Source organism: Emydura macquarii, unplaced genomic scaffold, assembly GCF_026122565.2.
Source record: "Emydura macquarii macquarii isolate MOO-44397 ecotype Brisbane River unplaced genomic scaffold, CSIRO-AGI_Emac_v2 contig_1230, whole genome shotgun sequence".
NCBI classification, from domain to species: Eukaryota; Metazoa; Chordata; order Testudines; family Chelidae; genus Emydura; species Emydura macquarii.
In genome coordinates, this window is record NW_027131367.1 from 17,741,003 (window position 1) to 17,765,400 (window position 24,398).

Sequence of the window (24,398 nt, forward strand, 5' to 3'; positions counted from 1 at the left end):
CAAAAAAGATATATTGGAACTGGAAAAGGTGCAGAAAAGAGCAAGAAAGATTATTACGGATATAGAATCGCTTCCATATGAGGAGAGATTAATAAAACGGGGGCTTTTGAGCTTGAAAAAGAGACGACTAAAGGGGGATATGATAGAGGTCTATAAAATCAAGACAGGTGTGGAGAAAGTAAATAAGGAAGTGTTATTTACTCCTCAGAACACAAGAACCAGAGGTCACCAAATGAAATTAATAGGCAGGAAGTTTAAAATGAACAAAAGGAAGTATTTCTTCACACAACGAACAGTCAACCTGTGGAACTCTGCCAGAAGATGTTATGAAGGCCAAGACCAGGTTGCAAAACCATGCTCTGAAGTGTCTCTAGTCTCTGTGTACCAGAAGCTGAGAATGGGATCACCTGTTATGTTCTGTTCATTCCCTCTGAAGCACCTGGCATTGGCTACTGTCGGAAAGCAGGATACTGGGTTAGATGGGCCATTGGTCTGACCCAGTAGGGCAGTTCTTATGTACAATTGGGCCCATAATACAACCTGTCACCCATCCTTGCTGGACCCTTGGTGGTGAAGTCTTCTCATAAAGGGTCCCCAAGCAGAAGAGACGGCAGCTGCCCAACAGATTCCTGCTCCATTCCCTTTCCCTTTCCACTGGTATATTCACCAGCCAGTCTCCCCATCCCCTGCCTGCTACTGGGACATGGGAATCCCCCATCATCTTTCTGGATTTTTAGAGTTGCATAAGTGGGTGATTTTCTTCATTATAATAAACACCCTGCAAGGCAGCTTCAAAAATGAAACAAAAATTGTTTAGAAAACATTTGAATTTTTTCCTTTCTTTCTTCAACCGCATCTAATAAGAACCTAGATAGACACAAATCAACAGACAGACCAGTGCAATGACTAAGAAGGAAAACACTATTTAAAAAAAAAAAGGAAACCCACCACCTGTTCAGACAAGGCCTTGGTATGGTGGACAGAGGGGGAGGAACAAGTATCTGTGTTCGCCTCTGCTCCATAAACTGCAATTCCCTAGCTCCTGCAGTTATTTTTAGCAGTTTTTCACTCCCCTGTTTACTTTCTTTACACCAGTGCATATACTTCACTCCCTGTAACTTCCTTAATAACATAACAGCAGACGAAGAGCTGAGAGAAGGAAATTTCAGTGACTGAATGGTGATTGCAGAAAGGAAAGGAAAGGGTTTAGGTACAAAGTTTAGACCTCAGTTCTAATAGTGTGCAATATATGCAGCGTATAAATCACAGTTCCTATTGAGAATTGTCCTCTCTCACAGATTCCACATCACACAGCCTTACATATGCCTTTTTAAATGTATTGGATGCTCAGGGATGCTGTATCTTCATCTGCTTTTCATTTCCTCACATGCTGTCGGCATTAGATTCTTTTTTTTTTTATGATGAGCCTGTTGCAGCACTCAGTCTCTGTGACTAGGGCGGTGTTTAGTCTGTTTCATGTTTTTTTTTCTGTGGTTATAAGATACAGAAGATGATAAAAAGTAAGGTCACGTGGGGTGTAGGTAGAAGGGACTTTATTGGTGCAGAAAATCTATCCAAACTGAAGGAATCTCATTAGATATGAGCAGTTCTTCAAAGTAATTAAATCAACAGCATAACACAAAATGTCCATGAACTTTCACATCCTTCTCTTATCTTAGGTACTTATGTGGGCCCCATTACTACAGTAGCTGAATGCCTCACAGTCTTTAACATATTTATCCTCACAACACCCCTGTGAGATAGAGATATGCTATTACTCCCATTTTTCAGATGGAAAATTTGGATACTGAGAGACTAAAGGGGAGATTCACATAGCTCTTTAGACACCTAACTCCCATTGATTTCAATGGGAGTTAAGCACCTAAGTGACTTGTCTAAGGTCACACAGGAAATCTGTGCCAAGGCAAATACTTGAACCCAGGTTTACTGAAGTCCTAGGGTAGTGCTCTAACCACTGGACAAGCGTGCTTTCTTAGTTTCTACCTCTGATGCTCTCTGCGGAACTACAGTTTATTGTGGATTGGTCTTTTTGGAGGAGATCTTAGAAACTGAGGCCCTGTCTTCTCTGCATGACATTAAAGACTCTGATGCTTTTCATGAGCTTTCACTCCAGTGCCTTGGGCTGAAATTTCCTCTCTCCTTCATAGCTGTGCCATGTTAAGAATCAGTATCTCCGTCGAGTGAGACCTACAATTTCAGTAGTTCTATTGTACAACTGCTCTGGGATGAAAAGTACTATATAAATATCTATATGTTAAAAATAATAATCAAGATGCTACAGATGTCTTTGGGGCTTGCATCACGTTGTTCTGCTTCCAGAAGGGTACTACGCCATCTAGAACTTGCAGTGTCTTGGAAGAGTAGTAGGAAGTTATATTAATAAATTCTACATACTGCTTTAATATTTTTGGGCCATGCAGCAATTTGCAGTATAACCAGTTTGCATTATGTTAAACAAACACAGAGGCTCCTAGTTCTAAGTGAGAGCAGCGTCTATTAATTACATTGTTTATAACGTGCTTATTTGCTGATTTGGAGGTCAAGCGTCTTTGACATTCTCAATGCTCACTTAGCAAAGAGCTCTGCTTTACGCTGGACACATCCCTCTTTTTCTGCAAACCACATTTACATTTTCCAGAGAAATGTTTACTGCTTGGAGGTCGCTGACATAATTTTAAACATCTGCCTGAGCTCAGGAAAGGGGATGTTTTTAATTGTTTTCCTCATGGCCTTTTAAAGCTCTGGTTACTCTTTTTACACTCTGATTCACGTGTCGCACTTTTGCTTACTTCAAGCATCTTGAAATGCACAAAAAAGCAAAAACAAGGAGAGCCCTGTAGCACCTTAAAGACTAACAAATTCCTCCAGGCATTAGCTTTCGTGGGTTGCAACCCACTTCGTCAGATGCAAAAAAGCAATTATTTCAGACCCGATGAACATAAACAATGCAGCACCTGCCACTCACATTCTGTCATTTTGCTTTTAAAACAGACGTTGGAAATTAATTTTAGTGCTCATGAAAAGTTGACAACCCTAGAAATGGAAATCTTGTAGAGGTACAGTCAAGGCAATGACAGAACAAACTTCCCACACGCCATCTCGACCACCCACCAAAATGCTTCATACCTATTCTGAAAGGTTGAGAGGGGAGTTCCAAACCTGGGGCTTTATCTTTTGGGGAAGATTTCCAGCTGTTTCACCAGCAACAGAACTACCAGCCAGTGGCTAGAGAGCTAGTATAAACGGAGCCCTGGCAAACACTTGTGATTTTATCACCGTGTTATCTATGCATGCTCTGAACATATGTATAAGGAGCTCTGCGACCCAGGTTTCACGTTCAGCTCTGCAGGAGTCTAGTTCTTTTGGTGGCTGTTGAAGGCTGGTTTTGTTTTTTCTTTTGTGACTCCAAGACTTGCCAACTGGGATGCATTTTGAACATTTTGATTAGCTTGAGTAAACTAAAAGGCTTGAAAGTTGGCTTGTTTTTGAAGTGTTTGCAACTTTGCTTCATGTCCCTCTGTCTGCTAAAGGACATTGTCTTATGCCACAAACCTGAAAGTCAGATAACCTCTTTCATGAGACATCAAAATCTATGTGATGGGGTGCGTGCACCCTACACTAGGCAGGAAGGGGATGGGTTAATGAGAGCCTGGGGCTCAATTAGCCCTGCCCTGCTCCAAATTTCAAGCTTGGAGGGAGGGGTTAAAAAGGGAAAAACCCAGCTGGTAGGGGCTGACTGGGAGGAGGGAAGAGCCTCTTCTGCTAGCCCTTTGGGGCCGGGCATATCCCAGCAGTGCCAGAAGGAATGTCTCACTGGAACTGGAGGATGACGAGACCCTGGAGCCTCCCCAGGCATGTAGGCCTGGCATGGGACTCCTGAGTGTACTTTGTTGCCTGGGACTATGGGGGTTTTCCTTTTGGTTTCCGTAGAGGAGTGTGCCCAGGAAGGGGCTGGTGGAAAGGCCTAGAGACAAGCTGTGGTAGGAAGCAGCCCTGGGAGGAAGCAGTGGGGAAGAACTTAGCTCCTTATTACAGGGTCTCTGGGCTAGAACCCGGAGTGGAGGGTGGGTCTGGGTTTCCACATAGGGTCACTGACAAAGGTGACGTTGAGGCTATGGAAATAAAAGCTGGAAAGATGTAAGTTTGTAGTTCAGGGATAGTGATTTGTTTTAAAAAACTGCTGCTGCTTGAAAAGTAGACCTGATTCTGTATCATTAAAGCCATCAAGCACCAAGGCAAGAGAAGAGAATATTTTCATTGTCAACCTTTGAAATGACCAGGGCAGCTTTTCCACAGTGAAAAGGAACTCCATTGTGTGGCAAAACGATTCCTTCGCTTGCATTCCTCACCAAAATGCCCCCTTAGCCTTGGGGAATGTGTGCAGGCCCTGAGCTCTAGTTTCACCTCTTCTAGATAAGAGCCTGAATAAATCTCTCAGTGGGTATGTCTGCACTGCAGTGAGTCTGAGAGAGCAGGTCAGCTGCTCAGGCTTGGGCTGCAGGCTCAGGTTGCAGTGTAGGCGTTCTGGCTTGGGCTAGAGCGCAGCATCTGAACCACGGTGGTGGGGTAAGGGATTCACATCCAGGGCTCTTGCCTGAGCCTGAACCCCTACACTGCAAGTTTATAGCCCTGTAGCTCATGTCAGCTGACCCGGGCTGGCCATGCCATAGGTCTTTTACTGCTGTTTAGATGTACCCTATTCCCCAACCCTTATTTAATGAGAGCTTATTCCACACCAAATGGAAGGAGCAAACCACTGCACCCATTTTCCAAATGGTCTGAATGAGCAACATAGGGTTAAATTTTCAAATTAGCTCAGGGCCAAACATTCAAGTACTGAGCAACCACAATCAGGGGCAGATTTTCAAAACAGGCCTGCTCCCATTTAGGCACTGAAATAAGGGCCAGGCTTACAAAAGGGCTCAGAAATGCATGTTGGGTGCTCGCCTCAGTGTGGGTCTGCTGACCTCTGATTAAATTCGGGTCATCAAATCTAGAAGACTTATCTTAAGGTCGCATATGAAGCTGGCAGCAGAGCTGGAAATAGAACCACCTGTTTTGTCCATCAGGTTGGTAGTTCGTCATGGTAAAAAAAAAAGGAAAAGATGGACCATGCTCCTGGCAAACATTGAAGGGTTCAAATATGCAATTTCTATTAAAGAAGGAGAAGTCACTGGAAATAATATGTAAGTACTATAATCTTGTTTGTTATAGGAAATTATGAGAAGACAAATTTATACTTTGTTTTACAACAGACATTGTTTGCAACTGTTTCAGATCTATACTCTGCTGCGCTAGTTATATAGAGAGCCCAATTTGCAAACAACAACAAAAAACCACAGACATGTCTAGCGGTGTGCTGGGCTGGGTGATGGAGGCTACGTCTTTGTATGACTACAAGATTCTAAAAAAGATTGGCTATTTATCTGGAGATCAAGAGTTGTCAGAATTAACAACAACAAAGTCCGGAAGGGATATTAAACCTTGTGCTTCAGGGTTTTAGTGATCTCTAATGATTAGAAGCTAGACTGAGATCTAAGAAGGGGGAGATCCCTGCATATGACTACTATGGGGTTCGTACACTTTTTTCTAAAGCATCTGGTGCTGGCCACTGTCAGACAAGACACTGGACTAGATGGACCTTGGGTCTGATTCAGTCTGGCAGTCAGTCTGGTGTTCCTATGAAAAAAGCAGTAGAAGTCATGATTTCTGTCACCAGAGTCCTAGTTCTGAGAAACACGGAGTTACAGTGGCTGTGCAGTGATGACTTTCCACAAGTGCTCAGTGTTGGGCCAGTTCTGCTCCCAATGAAATCAGCTGGAATTTTACTGCTGACTCCAATGGGCACCAGAGACAGTCCAAGCTTTGAAATTCCTGCTCGGTGAGAATCATCAGTTCCTGTTGATTCTGAGGGCAGTGTAAGATTTTTGGCATACTCAGCTATTTATTTCCTTGTTTTTTATGTGCTGGTGTTTTGTAATTGATGGGATTAGTAAATGCATTGTTGTCCCTAAGTAAACTTAGCTGCTTCTTGAAATGGAGGTTTTGGGTTTTGGAATTATGAGTAGTTTTCTCCTGACACATTAGCAGAACACATGAGCCCTCTCTAATTTTCCTGATTTGTCATGTCCACGCTTATATATATCTTTGTACTTTTATGAGTGCTCTGAATGTCTCTAATATATTTTCACTGTTTCTGTTATTTCTGAATGTTCAATAAAATTTATGAAACTTGAAAAAACAAACCAGCTATGCTGGCTGATTGCAACTAACGAGTCCCTTTCTGGACTGGAGTTGGAGATTGACAATTCACACCTGTTTTTGTCAGAAAAGGACTCAGTAGGGCTCAGTAATACTTCTGCTGAAATCTTCAGTTGTTCCAAATACCCTTTATTTTGCTCCCTGCAACTGTTTATTTTATGGTGTAGATTACATTGTATTGTCAGAACATCACTTCAGTCCAATATTTTACTTGGCAATGTCTCTCAGTCACAAGCTCAGCCACTCCAAATTTCCCATTGCTAGCAATCAGCAAAACCCAAGCAGGCTCTTACCATCTGCTAATAGACTTATGTGGAGAAGAGGAGGATGAACAAAGGTGATCTCAGCTGCTCGTGCTTTGCATGAAGCATGCATGGTAATGTAACAATCATAATTTCAAGGGCTGCCAGCTGATGATCAAAAATCCTACCCAATGGTTACAGCTATAAATTGCTAGCTCCCTATTGTATTGGAAACTTGATCCTGAAGGGCATTAGCCACTTGAAATATATATACACACAGACTCACACACACACACATCCTCATTCCTTATTAAGAAGTAGTGACGTATTGGTCTAGACACTATGACCCAGATTCTCTAGCCTGGCTCTCCAGCCTGACAGAGGAGTGCTTATCATAATTCTGGAGAGGTGGATCCAGGGGCCCCTGACCAATGGGGCAGCTGCACTGTCTAAATTAGAACTGCCTGAAGGCTACTCTGATCGCTGCCAATGATACTGAGGAACCATTCTGGCAACTGAGTGTTAGCTGGATGCAGGAATAGCTTGGCCATGCCCCCTGGTCAAATGGTGGTGGAGGGGTTGCTCTCATGTCTCGGTGCAACCTGGGAGCATCTTGCGGTGGCTAGCCCCACTTGCTTTAGGGAAGCGTTGTCCCACAGGTGCTGAGCAAGGCAGCCAGAGAACACTGGTGAGCAGGAGAGTGGGTCTCACAGAAGCTATATGGCAGTGTCCCGGTCAGTTACTGTAGCAAATTGTGGTGCATTTTATCAAGGATGGGACGGCTGGAATACTCATATTGAAGGGCTTCATATGAAGAAGGCCCACAGAGAGGAGAGTTGGATGGACTTTGCAAAGAGCAATGTGGAAATCTATTACATTTTTGCCTTCCCAACTTATTTTGGTATCTGGTGACCTCTGTGCCATCCAAGAACTGCCCTCGAAGCCCTACGTCATGGTGACCCAGCTTCTAGCTGAAGCTGCCTAACTGTGGCTCCCCTCAGAAAATTTCTCCAAGTTGATGTCACGATCACAGTTGCATTTGCGCGCTCTCTCTCTCTGTCTCTCTTTTTCAAGGGCAACGTGAATTGAAGGAGAGATTGTTCATAGAAGAATGCTGTATAGGGACTGGGATGGCTCAGGAATTTATTAAAGGGCTATGGAGCAATTGGCTAGTCGGTCATTGGTTCCAGTGAGGCCAAGATCAGTGGTGACTGAACAACATCTTTTGATGGACAGTCAGTCTCCTATGGGAAATGGGTTGGTTGTTTTAGTAAGGCTCCTAGTCTGCAGGTATCCACAGAAAGAAGAACCTCACTAATCTGGCCCCATTGCTGGGAGTTTAGGCAAATAAACCAGTGACTGAAGATGGTCCCTTGAATCTAAACTCCCCTATTGCCTCGACTGGCTGTCCCATCAGGGCTCAAGAACAATGGGTCTCAGACCTCACTGCTTTGCACCTTGTGTCGTCATTTACACCTGTGCAATCGGAATGGAGGCCTGGTCCTCGTTTGGCACAGGTGTGACTGACTGTCAAATGCCAGGTAGTAAGGAGCCCAGCCAATGGAGGAGGCTTGCATTGCCACTGCTCTTCTGTGAGGATCCACTGGGACAGTGCAGGGGCACCTCTCAGTAGCACTTGGTTCTCTTAAACACATGAAAACCCACATCCCTTCTGTAAAATTCTGCAGTGTCATGTGCTCCCAACATTTCTCCCACTTATCAGGTGCCAAGCCGATCAACCCCCCTCAGACCTCTCAACTTCCTTTCACCATCTCTGCCTTTCTCAGCCGTTTTTTAAGGGCGCCATCCACTGCTTCTTTTGCTGTACTGGGTCAGGAATTGTGCTAACAGAACAAACATCAACACCAGGGTGATTATGCTGGAAGAAGCTGAGTCCAGCATTGTGTTATGGTGCATTTAGTTCCCTGGTCAGTAGGAGCCTTGAGAATTAAAAACACAGCATGAATGGGCTATCTCTGGGAAGCTGAGTGGAGTTACCCTGCAGGCCTGAGTTTAAGGGGCTTGTGGATTAGAGACTAAACCAATCAACAGCAGATCAACCCTCATTGCCTTGGAATGATTCATTCCTGGTCACTGTTTTTTTCTGGGGAAAGGCAAGACCTATAATGGAATTGCCATAATGGGAAGATTGGATTGTGTCTCATCTCTAGAGAGTAATAGGGGGTGTTTTGGCTGAGTGCAATGGAAAAAGCATGGACTGTGGGTGTCTCCACAGCTCTTGGCCTTGTGGATAACTTAGCTTGTTTCCAGCCCTGCCGGACCCCTTTGCCCTCATTAGCACAAACATCAGCCCAGAGAAAAGAAAAGAAATGTCTTCCTCTGGCTTCTCCCTCTTCCATAATCCACTCTGATTTGAGCATCCAGCAGATTCCTGTGTTAGTGAACTAGAAGGAGATGGTGCAAATTATAACTCTGGTTGGCGTTTCAGAGCTCCAAAGTCATTTTAGAATTATCCCTGCAGGATTGATTTTGTTTTAGACGTTAAGTGGCTTGGCTCACAACTATTTGATTTTTCCAAGTGGCATAAATCTGTAGACATTAGCCTTTGGCTCAGAAAGTTCCTGGCTTCAAAGTCAAGAAAAATGAGTTTCCCAGAGCCAATTTCAGCATCTGGAGTCAAATAATAGGGTAACTGCCCTCCCCCATCCTCCCAAAACTCCCAACCAAACAAAAAGCTACTTCTGTTGTTTTTCACAGGATTTTTTTTAAAAATGAAGTGAAATTGTTGTTATCTGTCCCTTGCCCTCAATCACATTGTAGCCAGATTCTGTGACTGCAGCCCTAGGAAGAGATGGCACCATTCTCCAATAAATCTGCCATTTCCACTAAAGATGAAAACCTTCTGTAGAGTTACATGTGTAACACCCTGGAAAGATTCCCCCGCCTTCCCTTCCAGCTTCTGGAGCAAGGCTTTGGAACGAGCTGAGCTGAGTTAGCCCTTGGATAAACCCGTGCCATGAGTGCAACCTGGGAGTCTTCCATCAACACTATCCAGATCTCCAGTCAGGATGGATGTAGTCAATAACGCTTGCTGCTACTTCACCTCTATTCCCGGCAACCAGGGGCACATCTATCTAATGTAGGGCATGCTGGGTGAGGGAGTAGGGGTGAAGGGGGCATGGCCGTAGCACTTTGGGCTCTGCCTATTATTCTGGGCCATGGTCAGCAACCTGGGCTGCTCCAAGGGTTAAAGTAAGAGGGGAGGGAGGAGGGATGGGGTGAGCACAGCTTCACCTCATCTGCTAAAGACAGAGGTAGAGCTGCCCCTCCCATCTGGTGCTGCGAGAGCTCCCTCTCCTATTCAATCTGTTTAGCCATCCGGTTGCTCTAATTTACACTGGGTGTCGTGTTGAGCACCCAGAGCAGCAGAGTCCCAGAGGTGCAACCCTGCCTCCTGAGGTGAAGCTTGGAATGGAGCCCCTGTACCTCACTCTGTCTGTGGAGATTCCTTGGGTCAGGAGTGGGGAGGGGAGAAAGTTCCCCCATCTCTGGGTGGGTAGCCGGCCGGTTGAAAGCACTGAGCTGGCTGTTATGTGTATAAGCTAGTTCTACAGCAGATTCTCCCTCTCCCAGATGTTGAAATGTAAGCATTATTATTATTATTATTTATTATTATGTGCTGCTTCTCCCCTCTGCTATTCAAAGCTGATTATCATGGAAAACAAACTTGCCCCGCTCCCAGAATAGGATTCTCCTGGGCCCTGCCAGCTTATCACACTGATATAATGCAAAACCCAGTAGGAGACATTCGAGTGACATTCTGCTGCCAAAAATATGAAAGGTTAAAATAACTCTTGGCAGGACAGCTCTCCCCTGCTGCTCCCAGGTGGAGGATACAGTGACTCCAGTGCTGCCTTTGTTTCTTGTGCCTCTTTTAAATTAGTGAGTGAATTTAGCGTACAAGAAAGTGAGGGACAAATAGCCCTTGCTAGAGGCAGACAAGATGTGGCAGGTAGTGTGCAAACTTCCTTCTCTGTCAGCACACTCTAGTCTTATTAGAATTAATTATAATAATAACTTATCTGTATTACCATAGTGCCTAGGAGCCCCAGTCATGGTCCAGGACACCATTGTGTTAGGTGCTGTACAAACACAGAACCAAAAGGTGGTCCCGGCCCCAAAGGCGTTACATTCTAAATCATAGTCTTGACTTGAAACATTTCCTAGTAGTTCTAATCTTGGGCCTCTCTTGAATCAAAATGGCTGGGTGTTTGGGGCTATGGTGGGATAGAGCTGAGCTCTAATTTGGGTGAAACAGTTGGTTCGTCTGTGACATTCTAGGAGGCGGAGAAATTCACACAAAGACTAGGGAGTTGCAGACTGAGGTAAATAGGGTGAGGTAAAATATCTGGCAAATAATATACTGCAAACCACAGAAAAGTAGAGACTGGAGCGGGGAGAATTGCCTTTTGATTGTAGTGACATTTCTGAGCTGTGCGCTGACATACCTTTTCTTATTCATTCCATGTAAGTCAATATTGAAGCTGTCTTTTGTAATCTTTAATTTGATTGATGTATTTCCCCCTCCAACTGCCTGGGTGCTGAATTACATTTCATGGATAAAACAATAGGCCCTGTTCCGCTTGTGAAGGGATGTACAAGCACTGGTCTGGCAGGGGTTAATCCCACTCTGTGGGCTGGGGAGGCCACACTCCCTGGCTCTACTAGGCATGCTCCATCTGCAGCCTCAGTACAAAAGAGCAGCTCAACTCAGTTGCTGAGGAGAGAGGATGCACTTGCAGGCTGGCAGCACCACAACCCAGGTGGATGCTACGCCGCCCAAAGGAAGCCCGGAGGGAACAGAGTCTCCAGGAGCTGCAGCAGCCGATGACCCTAGAGACCTGGGAAAGCTACGGACTTTGCCGCCAGGGAAAGGGGTTGGAAGTAGCCCAGGGGACTTAAACTTTGCTATAGTGGGGGAGTTGGGGAACTGGTCACCGTATTTCAGGAGACTCCCTGCTGGCTTGATGGTAAGCACCCCTGCCACTGCCAAGGCCCTGGGCTGGGGCTCAGAGGAGCAGGGAGGGTCTGAGTCCCCCTACCCCAGGTACCCACACACCCCTAGGTGGCGCCCATTCCTCCAATGTACCGTTAGGCCACAGTACCCCACAGAGGAGAGTGACTTTATTGACTCTGGCCATTGGGCATTGCTGCCCTAACTGAAGGGGCTGCTCCACTGACTCTGGCCACTAGGACAGACTACCCTGAAATACAGGGTGGGAAGTTAGACTCAGCTGCAGGGTGTACAAGCCACACGGCACTGCTCTCCTCTACCCTACTCAAAATCAGTCAGTGTGTGTGTGTGTTTGTGGTGTGTGTGGGGGGGAGAAAGGGTTGTCCTGTGGTGAGGATCCTGGCTTGGGAAACCCCAGTTCTATTCCCTGCTCTACTACAGAATCTGACTTTGGGCAAATCACATAGTTTCTCTCTGCCTCAGTAAAATAGGGACAACAGTTTCCAACTCGCGTGGTGCTGGGGAGTGCTCAGGTAACAGTAATGGGGGACATATAAGTACTTTAGCGAGACAGAGTAACAGGTCCATTTTTTTTGGTCACTGCCATGTCCTCAGCTGATGTAAATTGGTATAGTTCCACTGAGATCCATGTTGTGATATTGCTATTTTATACCAGCTGGAGGCCTGGCCCCAAAGGGTTTGCTTTGCAGTTTTATGTTTATATGCTCCGATATATAGCGTATTAATATAGTGCGAGATACATAGCTTAAACCTCTTGGATCTTCTCACCAAGAAGTCTTTTCGGTAGACTTGAACCATCATGTTCAGTTTACTACATAAGAAAACTTTTCAGCTTCAAGCATTGTGTAAGCACTGGCTGAAAAGCCTCAAAGGAACTCCCTGAGAAGCAGGCAAGTCCAATTATCCACATTGTATTTAACCTCTTTCACTGGGTTCCCATTAAGGCCAAACGTCTCAAGAGTGGTCTCCAATTCTGGGTGCCTCTGGTTTTGAGTCTGATTTTTCTGGCATGCTGAGCATCCATCCTCCTCTCAAAGTCCAGCAGATCAGCAGATGCTTGGCACCATTGAATATCAGGCCCCAACTGTCTTGAGCTGGGCACCCAAAAACTGAGGCTACCATATTCACAGGCCACTGCTGAGCATTTTGGCATGACTATTGGTGTCTGCTTAAGAGAGGCCCAAGGATGGGAGAACAAGGGCTGGATTGAGGCAGATGGATTGGCAGAACAGTGAGGGGGAAGCTGGTAGATGAGTGCTCAGTTTCAACCATGGTCAGCTTAGTTTGTTAGCAATATCAATTGCCCATGCCCAGGCGTACCCAGCTCTCCCCAAATCAATTTTAAGAAGCACTTACAGAGGAATGTTGACTAAAAATTGCACAGACAACCTGAACAGCCTCCTTTGGATCCAGTATCAAACTTCCAAATATCAGATTGTTTTCCTTAATGCCTTAGTGCCATCCTGACAACTAGCCTGAGAGACAGGGAGCCTGGTTCTCCATGGCACCTTGTGTCATTTATGCCAATGCAACTGGGTGTAAAATGCTTCCATTCTGATCAGGAGGCCTTTCACTCACACTTTGCGCTGGTATACATGTTGACAATTTATAGGGCAATGGAGGATCAGGTTCAGGAAGCCTACAGGATCCTATGTTCTTAAATAGCTTGAATTATCAACTAGGGTTGCCAGTTTTGGTTGGACATATTCCTGGAGGTTTCATCACGTGACAATCTTTAATTACAGATTAATTTTTAGTTCCTGGAGACTCCAGGACAATCCTGGAGGCTTGGCAACTCTATGACATCAACATATACTTTGAACCTATGCATCATCTACTACCCACAAATCCCTGGAGAGTTTTGTTATTTGTGTGGTTAATATAATAGTCATGTACAAATGACTCTGTTAAATACTTAGCCAAAGAGAAGCTCTATCTTTCTGTTTTTAAAGGCTAATGACATACAGATTTGCTTAAGAGGGTGGGATATATACATCTTTTCTAAACATTGAGTTAGGAGCTCACAAGATTTGCTCACTTCAGTCTGCCTAAGGTGTGCTTATTTATAGAAAACGTGACTCCAAGGAGCAGATTATTGGAGTCAATTTGTTTCAGACCTCAAATGAAGAGAGTATTCAGCAAACCATGGAGAGCAGTGCCTTACTTCACGTCTCAGATTTTTGTAGGATTTCTTGGGAGGGGTAATATCTTGGCTAAATGTGGCTACCTTTGGATGGCCCCTTTTGATTTCTTTTAGGCTTTACACACATTTTGTACTATTAGAAGTAAAAAAGGAGATAGCTATGTATTCACAATGGTCCACAGCTTCAATAAGGCTGAAATTTACCCTTGTCCAGGGGTCTATCCAACACTTACATCCCACTTAAACTGTCCTTTGGAGACTTAAGTGGTGCATAAGACCTACGTTGGCTTTCAGCACAGGGATACATTTTACCCAAGTGCTTTAAGTTGTGCATGGGACTCAGAACTGGGATAGCAGGCAGCACACCATGTGCACCACGAAAGTAGTGTTGGAGCCCAGGGATATTGTAACAGAAGGTGCTTCAGGTCAGGCTTCATTGACATAGTAGGAGCCTAGCTCTAGGCAGGGGTATTGTGGATTAGCAATGAGACACGTTGGCAGAGGCCTGCTAGGCCCAAGAATAGACTCGCAGGCAATACCACAGGTGACAATTGACGTGCATTGGCAAAGCTATAGATCAGAGATGGGAGGTAAAAGTGGAATAGCAGGGATGCATTGGGTCATGGTTGAGGAGCATTGGCACATCCAAGATGGCAAGTTTGCACTCTGCCTTGTTCTAGTTAGTGCCATCTGCCCACTGCCCTGTACATTAACAGATGCACCAAGTTCATGCAAGTCAAATTAGCATGAAAGAATAATTCTCTACAAATATTCTAGCAAGCACTCAGTATTGGACCTGGAATAACAGTTTCCCTTAATTGAGTTCAGATTTTCTGCACCCTGTAAAGGACATAGCAAGGTGGTAGGGCCTTCTGAATCATCCTACATGCCCGTTATCTGTCCATTAAAGGCTGGAGCCTAACCCTAAGCTCCACTAACAGGACTCTAGGACCAGGCCCCTGCTAACATGTAGCGTCAGATTCTTCCAGGGCACCTGTGGTTAGATTCTACCTCTGAGCCATTACACTCGCTTCCTATTTTTGTCTGTAATGTCCTCTCTTGGTTTCCTGTCCAACATAAGATCCTGAATATTACCTAGTCTCTAGTGTCACAATGCAACCTGAGAACCATCACCAGAAATACTAGCAAGAAGTGGAAAAAACTATCCTTTTCTCAGGAAATCTGACTTCTCTGCTGTGATTAATACTCAGACATTTTTTTTTCCTGCAAAAGAGGCCAGAACAGCACATAGGTGATCCATAGGCTGAAAAGGTACGAAGAGTCCGTCCTTCCCAGATACTGAGTTGGGGTGGGGACTGGTGGTTCACTTTTTGGCTGAAATCCTGGCCCCACTGAAATCAATGGCAAAATTCCCATTGACTTCAGTAGGGCCAGGATGGACCCTAAAGCAATAATTCTGCCATGGATCATCACTCTCTAGTTTCCACAATACCCTGCACAAATACCCTTTTCCAGGCCTTAGGGCAGGTCCAGTGGTGGGGTTGGTTATGGTAGCCAACTGAAGTCAACTGCAAAAGTCCCATTGACTTTCGAGAGTACAAAATTTGGCCCTAACACATTCTGAGCCTTTTAGGAAAGATCCAGCATAGAATAAATCTAATGACTGATTAAGCATTTTCTTTGAGTAGCCTTTCCTACCCTTACAGAAGGATGTATCTGACAATCTAATAGTTTTCTGCCTCCTCTGAGGAATACTATGATGCTATTCACTGTTGGATGCAGTGTTGTTGTAGTCATTTTGGTCCCAGGGTATGAGAGAGACAAGGTGGATGAGGTAATATTTTTAATTGGACTAACTTCTGTTTGTCTCTTTCACCATCTTTCAAGCTTACAGAGAGATCTTCTTCAGGTGCATTTCCAGACCTGAAGAAAGACCTAAACTTGGAAGCTTGTCCCTCTCTCTCAACAGAAATTGGTCCAAAAAGAGATTACTTCAGTCACCTTGTCTCTGCTCTATGATATTAATCCATCTAAACCTGGCAGCAAAGATCAGAAAAGTGCTCTAAACTGTCATGCCGTGAACGTGCACTGCTGTGTAAAAATAGCTTTATGCAGAAACGTTGTTTTATTGCAGCAGTTGCTATAGTTTCTGTTCTGGCAGAAATTCCCTTCCAATAAACCCTGGCTTTAGAGGGGGTGTTATAAGTCAGCTGTTTCAATTCACATCAGGCTGAAACTTGGCATGAAGACATCCACATGTAAAACTCATCCCCCTTAGTGTCCTCAGAAGATTCTTGGTGAACCCGTTGCTGTTGCACAAGAGTGAGTGATCGGCTCGGATACAAAGTTCGCTCTTTACTGAGTTTGCAGAACAATGGAACATTATTACAATGCAGAGGCAGCCAAAGAAAAAGCCAAGCACAGGAACGACTCAGCCCCCCAGGTACAATAAAGTGAGTTCTAACACCAAATGCAAAGGTCGTATCTCGTATTGGTATTTTTTATACCATGTTTTATTCTTTCCAAGGACTGGACAGAAAATGAGAAACATCTTGTGGGTTCATCTACCACAGTGCAGCTTGCATCTGCTCTGAGCAGCAAGTGCTGAATGAATTGGAATGCAGAGGTAGCAATTGAACAGGCTCTTAGCCTGCGACGCTCATCCTTGATGTGCAGTTTAGTTGGCCTGAGTTATAATATTGCATAGAGTTTGCACAACAAATTGAAAAGGAGCTTGACATGGGAATTCACCCCTATACAGAGAGCCAGCCCAAAGTGTTATGCCTTTCATCCCTCTTGCACCACTGCAATCCTGATGGCGTATCGGCCTTGTGTCTGCACAAGGGTGAATGTCCACTGTGGGGCTTACACATCAGTAGAGCTGGCTGAAAAACTGGAAACGAAATTTCACAAAAACTTGAACTTTTAACAATTATTTTCATTCCGCAGATTTTGAAAACAAACATTTTGTTATTTGAGTGTTTTCAAAAAACTCATAGAAAATTTGAGGTTTCAATTTTTTTGCTTTTTTTGCGGTTTTCCTTCCCCCTTTCATTTTTTCTTTTTTCCATACTGCCGCTGAAAGAGAGTGTGTGTGTGTGTGTGTGTGTGTGTGTGTGAGAGAGAGAGAAACCCTTTAGTTGTAGAGCGTTTTTTAAAGGAACCCTCCTCCCCCTGGTTTGATGGCTTCTTAGATGGTATCAAAGATAATTGTCCATTTTGGGGAAAAGAGAAATTGAAATGGGCTGGGGCTGCTGTTGCTATTAAAGTCCAATCCCATTTCCATCCTTCTCATGGCTGGGATTCAGCTGGAGCTGGCAGAGGTGGCGATGTCATCTGGATCCCTTCTGCTGGCCTTGTCTGGTCAGGACATGTCTAAGGATCCTGGTGATGAAGGCCTGAGCCCTAGGAGATGGTGAAGTTTGCACCAGTAGCCAATTTTTCACCCAAAGTTTCTTTCTTTAAGGACCCCAAAATGATAGAATAGCCCATCCCATTATTATTTTGTCCACTAATTCTGACACACCAATTTGGATTAATTGATTCTGGTCCTCTGTTCCTTATGTTTGCCAGGCATGATTTTAACACAGGCCTTGAGTTACATCAGTAGGTCTTTTTGTTTGGATTAATTCAGTCTTTCTGTCTCACTTGTGCACCTTTTCCCATTAATGCATATTATAGGTTAATGTGACATTTTACAAACTTACACTGACTTTTTACAGTTGAGCTCACAATTAGGGTAAACTTGTAGGCCCAATTGTTACAACAACTCTTTTCCTACATGCAGCCTGGAGTGCTCTCGAAGCTCCCTCTGTCCTCAGTATAAAAAGAGCCTGTGCTGGCTTTCTGGCTTCACTACAGAAAGTTCTCAATGACGTATGAGATGAAAAATCCTCTCTCAGGGGACATGGAATCTGTAGACAGTTCTTTGAAATCCCCAGCTAAGAGAGACCCAGAGCAGCTCACCATGCCAGAGCCTCAAATAAGGGAAAGGACAGGAAGCTATTTTAAAAATAAGTATTTTCCTTCCCTCAGGCCTCCCCTCCCTTTACCCTCTCTGTTCTTCCCCCATAGGAGCCTTTGTTGAGGGGCAGACAGCCAGCAACTTTCCCACTTTTCCCTGTACACACATTCCCATGCAGACCTTGACCATGCAAGTACTAGCCCTTTCAATTAACACCATTTTAGGCTGGACAAGCAGGGAGCTGAGATTTCTTCTTTCATGATGTTTTATTATCTCATTCTCACTTCCATTTGTCTCAGCCGTCTGCTTCCTCCTGTGTGATACTTAGATTGTGAACTCTCCGGGGCAGGAGACCCTCTTTGTTATTTGTCTATACAGTACCTGGCTCAATGGGTTCTGATCTTTGATTGGCATGCCTAGGTGTTACTGTATAGAAATAATGTCTCACCATCAAAATTTGTGCTATATTTTTCAAGTAATTTTGCTGTCTTCAGCAAGGGCCCGAGTGACATGGTGTCCCATCCTTCTATCAAAAAGAGAACCACCAATCAGATTCTAAACAGCAATTAAACAACATGCTCCAGAACAGCAAAGCAGTTAGTTAGTTAGTACTTTATATTTTACATTGTAAATACACCTGTACTGGAGACTCAATTACAGCACAGTAGTTTTGTCATGTAGACAGGACCTTAACCATATCCCTGAACCACAATAGAGCCTTTTACTCTCCAAGGCTTTAGGATGGTTCAGGACATAGTCAAGATCCCATCTACACTACAAAGATGGTGCCATATTTGGCCCGTGTCTGGGGATAACCATGTTGTAGACAGGTCACAAAACATGCTTTTATTTGTAATTTAAGCAGGGCTTGAGTGTATTAATTCTTGGCTCCCTGTGACAACTACGCACCAGTTGTCTCCTACCCAGCTGCATTTCTACCCAAACCATGTATTTCTGCTAGAGTATTGTCAGCTGTTACCAGTCACTGGCCAGCTCATGCCATGACTCAGTTATACAAAAGAAGCCAACACAAGAATCCTGAGGCTTTGTTCCTGCCCAGTTGCTGTTCCCATAGAAGATTTGATGTTCCTAAATAAAGCACCAAAGCCAAGCTGGGTCCACGCCTGTCCCTCTGCCATTTCAAGATATCGTGCAGGTGGGAGCCGTCACAGCCTGAACCTGAGAATAACTGCAGCCCGTGCTTCCAGTGTCAGAGCAGTTCAGAAGGGGAGAGTGGGCGAGCTAGTTATTGAGAAAAATTTGGAATTGCTTGTGGAGATAATAGCCTTCGGCTTGTTCCTTCAGGATCCAGGAAGTGATTGGAGAGAATAGATGGTTCTCTTCCTCCTAGGCCACTGTTGGTTTATGAAAGATGAATTACCAGCTCCGATTCCTGCCACTGACGCTGCTCGTTTGGGGTTCCTGTGCTCTGCAGTCACATTTGCAGACATCTGGATTCAATAACCCAGTTGATACAGCCCATAAAATTAGCAGAAACTGAACACTCCAAAGGCAGAGGTCAGGGAGTGATTCATCCCCATGTAATGTGTTGGGCCAAAGCGCTCTGATCAGGTAAGAGACTGTGTGGGGTTCCAGAGGGTGTAGTGGTGCTGACGAGGTGTTAGCCTTGCCCATGTCTCTGAGCTCAGTGAGGAGAAATGGGAAAGGAGGGGGAGGCCATCATCTCCTTAAGTGTTTCTCTGACCTTGGAGAGTAGCAATGGGGACCAGCATAGTTATAATCATAATTCTTGGCACTTCTATAGTATCCTTTATCCAAAGATTTCTATGCAGGTTTGCTGGAGGAATGCAGGCCCAGTGGTTAAGATGCTAGCATGGGACTCAGGAAACCCGGGTTTGCTTCCTGTCACAGTCTTCTTGTGTGATCTGGGCAAGGCACTTAGGGTGAGATACACAAAAGGACTTAGGTGTTGCAACACGGAGTGTCCTGGCGCCTAGCAAATCATGGGAATAATACTGTGATCCACAACGCTGAACAAGGTACTTACATGCCCTATACAGTGGGTGGGGAGAGAGAGGCACTTAGGAATGTGATCCACGCAGGCCAGGTGGGGAGTCACCAGAGCTAGCCAATGGGAGATGCTGGTGACAGGTGACAGGTGTGTGCTCACCCTGCCCCCCTCTCTCAGAGATAGGCGCCTATCTCTGCTTAGCAATCCATGAACGAGAACCTGCCACCTGGAGCAAGGAGGCTTAGGCACCTGAGCCACTTCTGGAGGGAAGGAGTTTGGCACCAGCCTTGCTCCACACAAAAGAGCCTGAGGAGGAGCTGCTCACCTTGTAGCCTAGTGGTTAGCGCCCTCACCTGGGATGTGGGAGACCCACGTTCATTCCCCCCCTTTCCAGACTGGGAGAAGGGATTTGAACAGGGGTCTCCTACCTCTCAGTCATGCACTCTAACCACTGAGCAATGGGACAGCCTGGTGTGGGGTTTCCTCAGCCTCCCCTGTTGAAGCTGTTGCACTGTGGATAAATAATGTGCAAAGAGTGATTGGAACAGGGGGACTGGATCCAGGGTCTCCCATCTGGTGCTCCAGCCACTGGGCTTAGTCATTCTCACTCTCTCACTGGCATGGCAAGTACGTTTAGGCGCCTACAAGGTTTGTTGGGAGTTTCGTGGATCGTCGGGGAGGCAAAACTCGGATGTAGGTGCCCAAGGCCCTTTGTGGATCTGGGCCTTGGTCTCTCTGTGCCTCAGTCCCCGATCTGTAAAATGGGGATAATAGCAGTTCCCCACCTCACTGAGATGAGATGGGGAGCTGCTCAGATAATGTTAATGGGGGCCTGTCACAGGGTGGCTGGTCTCTGTGGATAGACTGAGCCCGTTGCCCCTGGACTGGAGCAAGAGAGCCCAGTCTAGCTAATTAAAGAGGGCTGGGCTATAATCTGGGCCTATGAAGAGCTGCTGGGAGGAGGGAAGACAGCCCCAGTGGAGCGGCGCTAGCTCCTGTGGTGGGTCCTGGAATAAGAGGTTGGGGGTTCAACTCCAGGAGGCGAGCAGAGTGGATGGAGGCTGCCAGGAGCTGGAGTGCCAGAGACACCCCTCTTCCCCCCAGAGGGATGACCTTGATGCCTGGGGCCAAGAACTGAGTCAAGACTGGGTTCTCTTTCTTGGTTGACCTCTGTTATGAAAACAAATCTCCTAGACGGGGCTGGGCATGGCAGCGCATGCTTTGGAGCTGGGGAGAAGCAAGGACCCTGGGGACAGGGCCACAAAAGTACTATAGTCAGTTTTCAAGTTAATTAATTGTCATCCCATGCTGGTGTGGAACTGGAGCTAGATGAGGTATCATCTGCTCTGAGGTCCAGCTCCATCCCTTCCATTTGCCACTTCTGTCCTGACTGGCTGCCTCCTGCAATGCCATCACAGTCTGGGGAGCTATCGCCCATCCTCTCTTTAGCCAGGCACTAACTTCCTGAGCGGGGATAGGAGAAGGCAGTTATGGAATTCAGGTATAGTGCAAGCTCCCTAACTGCTTGTGTGCTTGATCCCTCCCCTGGATCAATGATCCCCAGCTGACTAGACGGGTGGTTCAGCTTTCATACCCATTTACGCTGAGATGGCTAGCTGGGGCAGTGGACTCTGTGGCAAGGAGATTTGTTTGTTAAGAATGGTTCTGTAGCCCCTGAACGCTTTTTGCATGGGTGTCTTTGGATCACTAGTGACCTGGCCAGATTGGGGTAGATGACTCAGAGACGAGAGGTTCCATCTACGGCACGCTGTCTTCAATCCTCCCCTGTGACACACTGAGAAGAGCCCATTTCATGTTTCCACCTGATGTGGAGTCCATTTTTGCACTCTCTGGGACACCATCCCCATGCCCCTGGAGCTCAAAAACACACAGTGAAACTTGGGAGGTGCGGTAAGGGGTAAATCTACACAAGCAAAAATTAAACAAAATTCACCCAAGCCTCTGTGGATTCAATCAGTTGAGTTTCGCCTGGCTTTAACCACATGGATGGAGTCAAACCAGGCAGTTACGTTGCCAATGCCAACTGTTCAAAGAGCATGAGTTAGGCCCTCCAAAATCATGGTATTTGGCTTAAAAATCATGAGATGTAAAACATACGGTTCTTTTTCATTACCTTCTGTTTAGTGAGCCTTTAGGATACTCTCTTGGGTCACATTTTCAAGCTTTTTCTCCGCAGCCAAGAGGGCTGATGGAAGTTGTAGTCCCCCGCATTGCAGCTCTGTCCCAGTTTTGCAAATGTCTGCAGTATCTTTGGGGGAACGTACTGTATAAAGTTTATCACTGGGGGCTTGTGAGAGTGTATGTCTTACTGTGTTCTACTCCATGTGGGAAAGTAACCACAACTCTGTCAGGAATTAAAATGGTGGTGGTGGAGGGGTGATTAAGTACATTGTAAACACCTCCCGAGAAGTACCATCCTCTGGGGAAGTTTGCATATTCTGGTTGACTGGGTTTCCAGAGACCATAAAGACAAAGAAAGGGCTTTCGGCATAAAAAGACTGCATTTAAACTGACTCGGAGCCTTCTTTCTGATCCAGCAAACAGACAGGAGTTGCTGTGCCAGGGGGATCCCAATCTTTGCGGTAGGGCTAGAAAGTCTTTCACCTACTAGAGCCCCATCAGACTGGTAGGTGACCTCTGGTAAGCTTTTAGCATGCGTATAGGAATTTCTGTTGATTTGTACATGATTTCTCTGTAAAACTTTCACTTTAAGAATAAATGTGCTTGCTTAGAAAAAGCTGGCTGGTAACTTGTAGCTGCTGGCACATGCTATTCGTAGCCCTCAGAGAGAAAGCCAAGAGCAGGTACTGGCTGTTCAATATCCCCAGCAAGCCAGTATACCTCAGTGTAAGGCAGGGAGCTGTGCAGTCTTAAACCCTTCAGTGAGGAGTGAGAGAGATGCAGATCTCTACTCGAGAGGTGACAGCTGAAGATCCAGAAGCCTTAAGTGGGTGCCCTTGAAGGCCCATGGAGGGGGAGCATGGTGCAGTTACTCTGAAACTGTAACAACAAAAGGAGAGCAAACTAAAGCGATTGCACACAGTCTGCTATGAAGGACCAGGGCAGCACATCCAGTTCCACCATAGACAATGGTAAAATCAAACACAGAACAGTTACCATCAATGGCAAATCCCAAAAGGGCAGAGCCTCCTTGCAGATCGAGTGCAGCCCATACAAATCTCTAGGTCCTTATGGTGTTATATGTGCAATCAAATGAAAAGGAGTACAAACACATGTAGAAGGAGAGCCACGCTGGGAGTTCTGAGCAATGGGAATGTGATTGTTTGTACTTCAATAGCTCTCGGAGGCCGGGTTGAGATCGGGCCTACCCTGAGAGGTGCTATACATTCGCATTGGGAGAGACTGCTCCTGCCCCAAAGAGTTTATCGCCAAAATAGCCAGTGAGGAGGAGGAAGGAAATATTATTTCTGTTGTATAGATGGGAACTGACACACACAGAGACACCCAAGAGGTGTGATGGCAGTCTGAGCTAGCTCACTAACAACAGCAGCTGCAGGCTAGCCACTCGATTGCAGTCCTGCTCAGGGCCCTGGGTATGTATGTGGGTGGCTAATCTTGGCTACACGGCTATTTTTAATTGAACTAACTCGACCGTGGATCACCCCCGGTCACACACACACACTTAGTGGCAGAGCCAGGAATTGAACCAGCCTTTCTGAGCCCCAGTGCAGTCAGTGCCTAAACCCCAAGGCTGCTCTTCCTCTCAGAGCAAAGGCTATTACACCCGCGTGCATCTTGGGCATGCCTGGAGCAAAGAACCAATTATGATGCCCTGCAATGACTTAGTTGTTATCTGCATCAAAAGCCGGCCCTGGTCGCTGACGCTAATTACATTGGCTATGTACAGGGCAGTCCAGCCCACCTACCTGGCTGCGACTTCACCGCAGGACAATCACCTGATCAGAAATCCATAACGAAACCTCTCAGAGCTGAGCTGATGCAGAAACATAGGCATCTAATGCAACAGACTAGAAATAATTACCCTTTGAACTGGGTCTTTCCGCCTAAGGAATTTGGCCTCTCAGTGGACAAGTCCTTGCCCATCCTTTCATCTTTCATCTCATTCTCAAATGGAGATAATTGACCTGTGCCAGAGATCACTGGGGTGAATGAAAGGGGACTGGCCAGGGTGCTCCAAGTTACCTCCAGCTCATTGCGTTCAACACGGCTCTCCACTTTGCGCCTGGAAAACACCTCCTTCTTCCCAGTGCCTCCAGCACGGTGAATAGAATCTACAGCCAGCGACAGGCAGCTGATTAGTGCAAAGAAAGGGGGCGTTTTGCTTCAGTGTGGCTGGCCTGCAATGAATGCAGTTATGTTGCAAGCGTGCAGCTTAGTCCCTGGCTTTCTCTTACATTTAGAATAGCAGGTATGGGGTAGGAAAGGGAGGACGTCAAAGCTGGGTCTGATGACATGTACTGCTGATAAAGCCATTAGCGGGGGAAATATGACACCGCAGATTAGGTCTGGGTTTCTCCTTGCAGTTTGTCACTGAACCATTCCTCTGGGTCACTGTCATGGGAAGGCTACAGTAAAGGAGTCAGGCTTGGAAGTGTTCTGGTCCATTTGATTCCTGGAAGAAGTTCCACAGCCTGGATATTTCTCCCAAGAAGGTCAGGCCCCGCACCTCAACACAGGCGAGTTTCACCCTGGACGTTGGCAGAACTATGCAGTCCCTGATGAATGCAGCTTTTGGGGTGGGTGATGGAGAGAGAGATCCTGGACCCTGTGATAACCAGGCCCCAGCCCTCTGATGTGTCTGAAGGTGAGCCCCAGAGAATTGGAGTGCATCTGGT

The 24,398-nt window shown here is 45.8% G+C and overlaps 1 long non-coding RNA gene across 1 annotated transcript in view; it reads left to right on the forward strand.

Moving 5' to 3' along the window:
- Positions 1-4,951: 4,951 nt before the first annotated feature.
- LOC137152771 (uncharacterized) overlaps positions 4,952-24,398 on the forward strand; it is a 39,161-nt gene continuing 19,714 nt past the window's right edge. Inside the window, exons 1-2 of the long non-coding RNA XR_010919600.1 lie at positions 4,952-5,207; positions 22,119-22,221. This is a non-coding gene — a long non-coding RNA (uncharacterized lncRNA). The remainder of the gene's footprint in view (positions 5,208-22,118; positions 22,222-24,398) is intronic.